At 36.0% G+C, this 11,188-nt stretch overlaps 1 long non-coding RNA gene across 1 annotated transcript; it reads right to left on the reverse strand.

Moving 5' to 3' along the window:
• Positions 1-6,772: 6,772 nt before the first annotated feature.
• On the reverse strand, positions 6,773-9,943 carry LOC146164725 (uncharacterized). Its single transcript, XR_014494605.1, has 3 exons — positions 9,765-9,943; positions 6,951-7,055; positions 6,773-6,868 (listed from the first exon to the last, which is right to left on the reverse strand). It is a non-coding gene; the product is annotated as an uncharacterized LOC146164725 (long non-coding RNA).
• Positions 9,944-11,188: the final 1,245 nt, after the last annotated feature.

Below are 11,188 nucleotides of genomic sequence, written 5' to 3' on the forward strand. Positions count from 1 at the left end.
TAACCAGTCCATGCTAATAGTTATCTTTGTCGTGCTTCTTATAGTCAGTTTTTGTTTCGTCATCTGAAAGTGATTTGGTCATCAGTCTGATTAGTATTATGCAAAACCTGAACAAAACACTTCTCAAACGACAAATGCTTTTTTACAGTCCTTTTCATCCAAACAAATGTGTTAAAGGTACAAGAAGCTTTGATTGAAGTCGCCATCATTTTTCGTCTGTGATTGTTTTTCTCCGCATTTTAATGGCAAAAATATTCGTATTAATAAAGACACCTAGGGTCTGTTTTTAACTGCGCGCTATTTGAAACTAATTGTGCAGCTTGAAAAAACAACTTACGCCACGAACATCTTATCGTTCCTTTGGTTATAACTCATATTGTGATATTTCTTATTGCAAACAAAACACGATTAAATAAGATAGCAAAGTACAACTTGATATATCTGTTTCACATGGATGCCCGATGCGTTTAAAGAAAATTTTTCCAGATTTTTAGGTTTAGAAGTTTTAGTTCAGTTTCTTCCGTTGTTAAAAGCACTTTATGTTTGCTCTTGTTCCTAATTTTGTTTTACATACTGTAGCCCAGGGGTCGGGAACCTACGAATCGCGGGTCATATATAGTTCGTTTTTTTCTTTTGATGAAAGAATCTTGCTTGCAGAAAAATGTAAACTATCATTTCTCAGCATGATCTCAAATAAAACTGCTCGCGGCACGACCGCTTTCCTAACTTTCCATTTTTAACACACATAATAGCAAATTTTGGCGCTTCGCGCGAATCATATTTGTTTTTCGAGACTGTTATCGTGTTTAAAGAAATGCCTTAATATCCAAAAGACCGTTTTCTTTTAACGGAACTCCGTAATCAAAGTTGCGCAAACTTAGATAATTCATTTTTGGTGCATAGCATGTTGAAAGTTTAAATGTGAACAACATAAGAAGCCTATAACTAGATGTTAAAAAAGTATTATATGGTTCCCATAGAAATAAAACCAAGAATTTTTGACTTATATGCCTCCTTTAGCTAAAAATGTTCCCGACCCCTGCTGTAGCCTTCAGTAGAAAAAACTCCTCTACGTTGCCCAACTTAACGTCACAATGCACGTGACCGGTGTCCACTGACGTGTGACCAAAAACAGCTTGAATCACTGTGTTATCCTGTGTACTGAGATTTGTGAATATACTCAATGAGCAATATCATATGAGTGAAGTAACTCTGTCTAGAGTTCAACAAGTTAAGGACAGGTGTTTTGGCAGCCTGCTCCTTAGAGTCAGGTGTAACAAAAGACGTGCGAGACACTCAAGCCGCCGTCGGCCCTCGCCCTATCGGCCAGCGGCTTACTTACCCGTAGCAACACACTCTAAACACTTTTAACATACCGATATAGCAATTTAGAGATTTGTTTTAAGTGCAAACATTTGGTTAAATAGCTCAATGTTATATAAACATACTTAAAGAAAACGCTTGATTTCTACCCAAGTCATTTGTCCAAAAGACTTAAGTAAAGCAAAGTCATTTCTCCGAAAGAATAAGTTAAGTTACATCATTTTACCCAAATGACTTAGGTGAAGTCATTAAAGTCATTAAGCTGGTTTATTTGCATCTTTCGCGGGCATATTAGATTAAGGTTCAATCCGGATGGAAAAGTAATCCGTTCCAGCATCGTAATTACACGGTGCGAAATTCAAGCGAGCTTAGGTGTACAAACTGCACTGATATGCATTATTACATAATATTCCAGTAAGCTTATGACGCACAACCGCTTTTTCGTCTTAGGCCTACTCCTTGCGTTAGCAATCTATTGCTGCTTGTTCGTTTTTAATAACCTGAAAATAGTAAAACAAGAATTACTTGCTTTAGGTTTGCCGATAAAGTACGTTCTTGACTGCATTGTATAGTGCAGGGGTCGGCAACCTTTTTGTAGTCGCGGGCCAAAACCAACCTCAGAATGGTCTCTGCGGGCCGCACAAAATGTTAACTGAGAATTTTGTTATCAAAATGCTAAAACTACCGTGAATCAGGCGGACCTCGGATCTTAAAAAAACGTGTTTAATTACATTTAAGGAGGCAGTAATAAAGTATTGGCGCAAAGCGCGTATAAAATGCGTTTGTTTGATTTAAAATCCACACATCGTCGTGTAATAAAACTACTTTGAGGAAAAGCAATAACAATAGTTAATCTAGTTGAGTGTTTGTCAACCTTTTAAAGTTGGGGCACACCTGGCGAGCGAAGCGAGCGCGATTTTATTTGGCATAACGCCATTTCTTGCAAGTTTTCATTAGCCTACATTGCCGACAATAAAAAATAAAAAAATTCTGAAAAATATATGTCCAATATTTGTGAATACGTTTTCCGTTTGTCCGCGACGCACTTGTCAGCCTTCCACGGCCCAACGGTAAAGAAGCGCTGATCTATATTTTAAAAGACAGCGTCAAAACGTGAACAAGCCGAATGGAAATCGATCATTCGCGCGAAGCGCGAAAATTTTTCGCACTTACGTAGTTAAAATAGTTAAAAATTATTTGAAATGGAATCGTGCCTAGTTTGTCAAAGAGGCGGCGGGCCGGATGAATTTCATCGGCGGGCCGTAGGTTGCCGACCCCTGGTATAGTGCTTCAGTTTGCCTAGCACACAGAATTTAAGTGCAGGAAATTTAAGCTTTTGTGTACTGGTCGACGATAAACAAGGCAGAGAGAACAAAACAAGGGAAAGATGTACCGAAAATGACTAATAAAAACTGTATTTGGCGCTGCCATAGAATCCTACTCAGCGTTGAGACAATTATTAAAGCAATGCACACGATTTGGGTGAAAGTGGGCCAACTTAATGTTCATTGTCGTACAATTCTCGACCAGCGCCTTCATTTTCCTTACTATAAAAATAAGACTAAAAACCACACTAGATATACTTTAGCAGCCTAACCAGTGCATTTGTTGTTCTCCCATGTCAAACACTAGCAACTACGTTTCACTTCGGAAATACTCTACTTTACACTTTGCTGTTGTAACTGTTAAAAACAATACTCCTCGCTCGATTTCGGCCGTCAACAAAACGAACAGATTAAGCGGTGAACGGATTGAAACCACTCCTTTTGACGGATTGAGAAACAAGAGAACTTAATCCATTCCAGCGCCAAAACGAGAGAGAATAGATTAACGGATTCGAATCCGGCTTAAACGTGCATATAAACGGGCTTACTGACTTAAGTCCTTATAACACTGCTTTCCAATCGTTCTTTGGCAATACTGATTTCTCGCAAATTTTGGAATCTGCTGCTTTACTTTATATAATAAACTAATCGTCGACGGTAATTGCAATTGAAATTCAAATCAACTTGGATTTTAACAGAGCTGGCCAATCACACAAAAACATCAAGTGAAGTCGGGTTGATAATAAAAATGTAGCAGTTCACATTATACATATAACGTTTATGATCTGAGATTAAACAAACAAAAATCAAATACCTTGCGACTCTTCTTAAATTATCTAGCCTATAAGATTTTTTATTTCTAGTTTCCTTTAGTGCTTTTTGTTTTCATCTTGCCGGAGGCTTTCAAGCATTTTAAACCTTAAAAGTTAACTCACCCAACATGCGAAATCATCTTTTGCGCCAGAGGTCTTGTAACACACGTTCCCCCGCCACCGGTCACAAATTCGAATTGATTTCCGTTCAACTGTGACGTAATAATGAACGTTCCAGAATGATATTCAGCACCAAGTGGACAAAAAATGACAACTGCCGCGTGTAACAATCATTTCTGTGCCAGTTTAAGGTGTCTGGTCCAGTTTCAAAATAATCGTATATATAGCAATTTAAGGTTAATGTATATGTCCAAAGAAGTATAGGCCTATGGGGTTGGACATGGTATATCCATGCTATGCACTGAGAGCAAAATATATTTTATATATACCGGTAAATATAGTATTCCCACTAAGTTTAGATTATGTTTAATACAATTATTACCTATAGTTTATATTATGCGTGCTGGAAGACTTATTCACGCCGGTCAAACATCAAAACGTGACGTCACAAGGTTACGTCAAAGGTGGGGTCACGAGGAAGTGGGCCATAAAAGCCTAATATTCTTGGTTGTATTTCCATGGGAGCGATATAATACTTTTTTAACATCTAGTTATAGTTTGGCAAAAACTAGTAAAATGAGCCGGGCCGTTTATTTTATTCTAAGTTAAAGGACAGAACATGTTATGCACCGAAAATGAATTAGCTATAAGTTTGCACAACTTTGATTACGGAGTTCTGTTGAAAGAATAGGGCCTTTTATTGAATTTTAAGAGATTCCCTTAAACGGGATAACAGTTTTGAACAACAAACAGGATTAGCGCAAAGTGCCGAAAATGTTCTACTACATGTGTAATAAAAAAGGTAATATAAAGTTAGGAAAGCGACAGTGGCCGCGTGCTGTTTTATTTAAGATCATGCTGAGAAATGATAGCTTAGATTTGTCTGCAAGCAAGAAGAGCCATATGGTGTTACAAAAAGAGCCATAGGCCCCCCTGGCCTACGGTTACGTAGAGAATTAGAGAAAAATCTCTTTCGAACCGCGATAATTTTACCATTTATCTATTTTAAAGGGCGTATTTTTTTTGTTGAAAACCGGACGATATTAAAAAATTCAATTTATTTTCTAGAATAAAATTCGAATAAGGATCACGCTTACCCCTTTTAAATATTGAACTAAGTACAGAACTATGATAAACATATTTCGCTCCTAAAAGCATCATTAGTATCTAAAAACATACCACAATATAAATCAAGAGGTGCGCTAATAAAAACTTTAACCAACTGTCCTAGGCAAGTGGTGCACTACGCAAGCCGCAACTTTCGCAATGACGATACAGTCACTAAAATGACGCAACATCTGATAACACAGACAAAAAACTCTCATTGTGTAAGTTGACAAAACTGTGATGTTTATTTTTAGGGGGCGGTGACAAGTATAGGGCGCCTTTGGGCTGAAAAGATTTTGGAAAACGGGCGAAAACTTACTAGAGATATTTATCTTATTATAGAGATATATACGTAAGAAAATGTTGAGATTTAGGTTATTTAATTAGGTAAGAAATACAAATGTGGCGGTCATGGTCTCACGGTTTCCCTCTTGGATCCACCAAAGGGCAAAGGACAACGAGGTCTGCCGGACAAACAGTTTAAAAGCTAACCAAGTCTAGTTAAAGGAGATATTGTCCAGTTAAGGAGATATTTTATCGCTATAGATAACAAAATGAAGGTCGGCCTAACTAAAGAAATGCCGTTTTGAATGTAAAGTATGATCAACCATCTTTGGCACAACATTCTAACAAATAAAATTTATGGGAACTTTATAAAAGAATCCCTATTTAAAACCACGTTTAAACGAAATGTGCGATTTTAAGTTACACAGTGCAACATTGATGGACAAAATCTTAACATTGATGACAAATTTAAATGACGCCTTATTTCTTTAAATTGACCGCTTAATCAAAATTGATGAAAAATCTTTAAATTTTCATCACCAAACATAAAACTGTTGCACCTAAATACAGGCAGCGAAAAAAATCACCTCAATATATTAGTTTCGTTCTTTGAACAAAGCTACAAATAATGTACTTTGTTTTGACGTTATCACCTCTATTTTCTCACATATTTTACCACATTTAACTGCCAATGGTCCATACTTTTACGGCCAAGGTAAATGGGTTCGTTCCAGCGATGTTTGTTGAGTTCCTCCAAAATGTTTGAGGATTCACGTAGTTGTCGTCATCGAAGCGATACCACCATCTTTATGACGAAATATTTTTTTCATATCGGCAAAAAACTAAAAGGTTATAATTCAGTGCATCTCAGCTTTTTATGGCTACCAACACCCCTCAGCAATAATAAATATATTGCTGCACCCCTATAGCATTTTACCATAGGTAATTCACTATAATGTCGCAATAAACAGAACTGGAGCAACACACACCAAACTCATCTATACAAGGTAGGAAGCTACAAGTGGATGTGGATTTATTTCACTCTCATCGAACACTAAAATTTGTAATAGTTTAACAAAAATCAGATTTTTAAAGATTCTCAAATATCTCTTAGCACCCTTGAAAATTAAAAAATGACACCCCGGTTGAGAATCACTGGGCTATATCGTTTCATAAGTTTTTGTTTAGTTAAAAACATGTAAAACGTTAATCTTTATGAAAGCCAAAACCATTGGCAGAAGGTTTCTGCAGATATTTGTTAAAGGATGTATATTTTGCCTATACTGGCATCGTCAGTTCCTAAGTAAAGTAAAATACATATACAATATATGAGTGTAAAGATGTTATATAGCAGAGTAATAATAAAATTAATATAAAAGTCAAAAACATATTTTTTTTATTTGATTTTATAATAAGTATATTGTATGTATTTTACTTTACTTATAGAACTGACGATGCCAGTATAAGCGAAATATACATTCCTTTATAAATGTCTGATTCTGGTTTCACTCGGTTTTTAAACTTTTGAGTTTTATCGTTTGTTTTTTTTTAAGTTATAAAATGTCTCATTTTTTGGACAACGACAAACAAATTTGATGAGTCACTTACTTTTTGTTTGTGGGTAGAAACAAATCGAACTCTGCACTTGTTTTGCAGCACAAATCAACTCTAAAATGCAAAAAGTAAAAAAAAACAATGTTTAACGACATGTTGTTTCTCGAAGTATATATTTAAAAACAACTGAAAGCTCCATTATACCTAACACCGGTTTGTCACTTCCTCAATTTGATAAATAAGTGTCCAACCTGTCGTGATATTTCCGCAAGATGTGCTGTGCATACGATCATTGGTTTTTAGTCAATATTCTTCGTCAAAATCATCGGTTATAAAATAGATCTGCATATAACACTTTGCATAAAAAACTCTACACAAGACCTGATAACTGCTTTTCAAAAAATATGCATAACATATCACAAACCTAATCTCTTGAAACTTGCTTGAACCAAGTGTTGAGAATCATTTTCAGTCTTCCAGTTGACCGATGAAATTTTTTGCTAGATTTCACAGTAAAAAGCACATCTTTCTGCGAAACATGTGCGGCGTCAACATCAAGTTCATTGTAGCTATGTTCAATATTGCTTTTCAATTTCTCTTCCGCAGTGATAGCGTAGCATTTGTACAGTAATAGCAAAGCAAAGCCCATACAGGTCAGAGCAATAACATGTCCATATCTGGCCAATAAGCACTTAAAATGCTTTAAAAGCATTGATTTTTTTCAATGTTGTAAAACTGATTTAATCTGTGTTACAAAAATGAATTAGAAGTGTGTTGTAAGAAATTTTCATGGTAGACCGAAAGTATAATGTTTGTTAAAATTGCGTTTACTCTGACGATAGCATCACATGCGTCAATATGATAAACTGGAAACACACAATAAGACCTCAAAAGCAATAAGGTCTAAAGCAGAATAATCTATCAAAACGTATTATTAAATCAACGACATAATAAAGCTAAATACGCAGTAATATCCACGAGAACTTACTAGTCTGAATAATACCTAAACCTGTCTGAATAGGCCCTAAGTTTAAAATATGCCGAAAATTGTGGGGGAGGGTATGGGACAATCGGGGGTCTGGCATCGGCTGTTTTGCTGTCGACGTTTGGGCGCGCTAGTTTATATGGCGCCGTTGGGGCGCCGCTGTTTTGGCACCGTATTTTTTGGCCCTGTTTGTGGTTAATGGCGGGTAATGGGTGGAGTTAAAAAATGGGTTAGGGTTGAAATTATTAGGGGAATTAGATGTACTTGGGGGTGGGGTTTGGGGATAGGTAAACTATTGTATTGGCCTGATTCTGGCCAATTAGATCTTATTCCGACAATTTAGGACTTATTCTTAGACCGTATTGCGTCTATAGTTATTAGTCCCATTTTTGTCTTACTCCGAACTGAGTTTTATTGCGACGTTGATGTTGTCCTTATTTCGGTTTTATGCCTGGAGTCCGATGAACGTATCAATACGTTATAATGACGGTCTCCATAATTTATCGATAAGCCCGTGTCACCAGGTCAAAGGCTGCTACGAAAATAGATCAATTTAGGGTTGTTACAACACGAGCAAATATAATTATTTCGGTACAACATGTTTGGTGTTACATTGTAGTTAGAGTTAGTGGCTTAGTTAGTAGTTGGCTTAGGATTTTCTACTAGGCTATACGGTTGGTTAAAGTTTACTTCTTGAGTTGGGTCACTTTTTTGGTTTATTTAAGAGTTGGTTTGGGTCCAGGCCAGCGGCACTCCTAGAATATTTTTTATTTTTCAGGAACGCATGAAAGCCTAACCTAACGTATAGGAATTGTTAGAGATGACGTCACACAGTTACATTTCCTAATACAAGCAACTTTAGAAAACTTGAGATTGTCATTCGTTATCGACATGAAATTTTTGTATAAATGCATATTGAAACAGTTAGCGGCAAACCTTTTTCGCGACGAGACTTATTCGGGTTAAACTGAAGTAATGTATTAGTAGAACTGAAAAAGTTCGTGGATCGACATTTGTTATGAAATGTAAATTGCATAACTTTATTAGAATTGGCAAATATGATTTAGGTCTAGAATCTTAAGATAAAACAGATTTTTTACTCTTAAAACATGCCAGCAATAGTTATTTTACAGTTGGGTTTGTTTTGCTTAGATGCCGAATACAGTGGTTTTTGGTTGTGTTTGGTTGGATTTTGGGTTTGGTTTTTGGATTGGGTTAAATAGTTTTGATTCTTTGTCGCAAAAAAACGCTTTCAAAGTCGGATCTAAATCCGCTCATTTTAACGACTTACATACCATGCACCGAGCAACTTAAAATAAATATTAACATATTGATAACTTCCAACAACTCTATAGTATAGTTACTTGGCGTGGCTGAACGCATTTCAGACCTATGCCCGCGGCTAAAAGTGCAATTCAAGTGCAACTCGCTCCAAACTTTTTAATCTGGGTCACTAAAGAAACTTGAACTGTGTTTATTCTGGTTTTATACAGGAAACTATGGGAAATTATCACTGTGTTGTTCACTAGATTAGTGAAGTCTACTGGTTTGTGTCATCAATAGCTAGACAGCTAACAAATGGCGACAAATTAGTATAATGATAAAAGAAGCCCGTTTACGTGTAATTTTAATCAACAAAATTACCACCGTAACTGGTCTATATCTTGAGAATATTAAAAAAATCGAAGTTAATGTTAGTTACCGCAAATGAAATAATGCTTGAAGTATTGCATAACAACTTGCGTTTCTCTGGGATAAAACACCTTATACCAGGAATTCTTAACCTTTTTTTTATGTTTTACCCACTGGACAAAAATGAACATCACATTTACCCCCAATATATAAGTGGTGCTCATTTATTAAAAAAACGAAGGTAACAAATTACATCAGTTAAAGTCAGTGCGACGGCTACCCTTGCTTTTTGGCAACGAGTTGTTCAAGGTCTGGTAAATTAGTAGATAATGCACAAGGAATATCAGATTCAACATGTTAAGTCGGTTTCGTGCTTTAGATTTTATAGTAAGCAATGCGCAAAAGTCAGTTCGCATTGGTTAGTTAAAGAAAACAGAACCACAATATTTAGAGCTTGAATACATATAGCCTTGGATTTACCCCCTAAAACGAGGATATTTACCCCATGGGGTAAATTTAGCCTAGGTTAAGAAAGGCTGCCTTGTACTATCTGTTAAAATAACAGTATCACTTTTATTTAAACTCACACTCTTTTACCAATAAATTCCTGCCTGTTTGTACCTCGTTTCCTAAAATGAATTCTCATCATCTGACGAAGAAATTGATTGACGGCGAAACAGAGAGTGTTTTCTAAAGTTGTGGTACAAAATAACCTTTTTTGCTTCCCATGTCTGGAACGAGGAGTTGATGCGAAATAGTAACACTTTGCTTAGCAATACAACAAAAGTCTGGCGACGCAGAGACGCATAAAGCTTACAGAAAAACAATGACAGCAACTTATTAGGTTGAACAAGAGGACTTTTCCATCGTTTTAAACCAGACTAATAGTTTAGCTTTATTTAGCCGCGGGCCTATACTAAATTGAGAAAGGTGTCGGCGTGCTGCAATAGATTTTATCTCACAATTTTGCTGTTAAAACGTGTATTTTTATCATTTTGTTGGGCGGATCTAGAATTAATTTATGATCGAAATTGGGTTTAAATACATTCAAGAAGACAGAGTTCGCGCAAAGGGCGTTAACAATTGCGTTTCTTTGGCTTAAATTCGAGTCCACAGGACGTCATACACAATCACAATAAAAAGGTGTGTTCTATGTTTGAATATAAAATACCCAATGAATTCGTGCAAAGCGTATAAAATGTATTGAAGTATACTATGCTGGTTTAATTGTTCAATAATCACGTTATGCACGTCTTCCAAGGGCTTAAAACATTCGCTTAAACGCAAACATACTAGATCAGTGGTTCTCAAGCTTTTTATTCCCGCAACAGTCATGCGAATCACTTTACAGCGTGCTGTGTCACTTTATTGTGTCACGTTTAATCGTCATTACCCAAACGACACATTTCCGAATTTTCGCGTAGAAATGCGTTTTTAGCTTAAGTTCGAATACCATTAGCCTCAACTTGGTAAACTCCTGATATACATTTGTGTCAAAAAGCCGAACATTGCCAATAAGCGATTTGATATATATTTTTCTTCACTTTTTGATATTCCTGTCGCATTTGGTGTGTTGTATTTCTACACATTTTAAAAAAATATCACACGTAAAGCGAAGTGAAATCGCTTGTTTGACAAATTCGATTAGGCTAACTCCGTTCAGTCCCAACCATCCTTTAAATCCCGGTTAGACTCCCTCAAAAAAAGGTTTAATCCGGCCTAATGTCATTCCTAAAAAATATAGATTAATTAATAATGTTCTACTTAATGAATATCAATCATCTAAAACTAACAAAGACAAACATCAAAACATTGCATTGCAATCATATAATGAGTTTAATGAGTTGAACTTGAAATATAAAAAGCACGATATGCAAGCAACTGTGTTTTTAAAACAAGGGCGGTTAAACAAAAACACCATTCAAATTTACTACCGGTATTCATTTCTAGAAGTTTCTGATAACATCGGATTAAGGTCGATCTTAGATGCCGTAAAATAAATGCATTTTTGATTCCGAAATGAGGGGTGCCGTACTTTGAAGTAA

This window comes from Ascidiella aspersa, chromosome 2, assembly GCF_963924565.1.
Source record: "Ascidiella aspersa chromosome 2, kaAscAspe10.2, whole genome shotgun sequence".
In the NCBI taxonomy this organism is placed as follows: Eukaryota; Metazoa; Chordata; class Ascidiacea; order Phlebobranchia; family Ascidiidae; genus Ascidiella; species Ascidiella aspersa.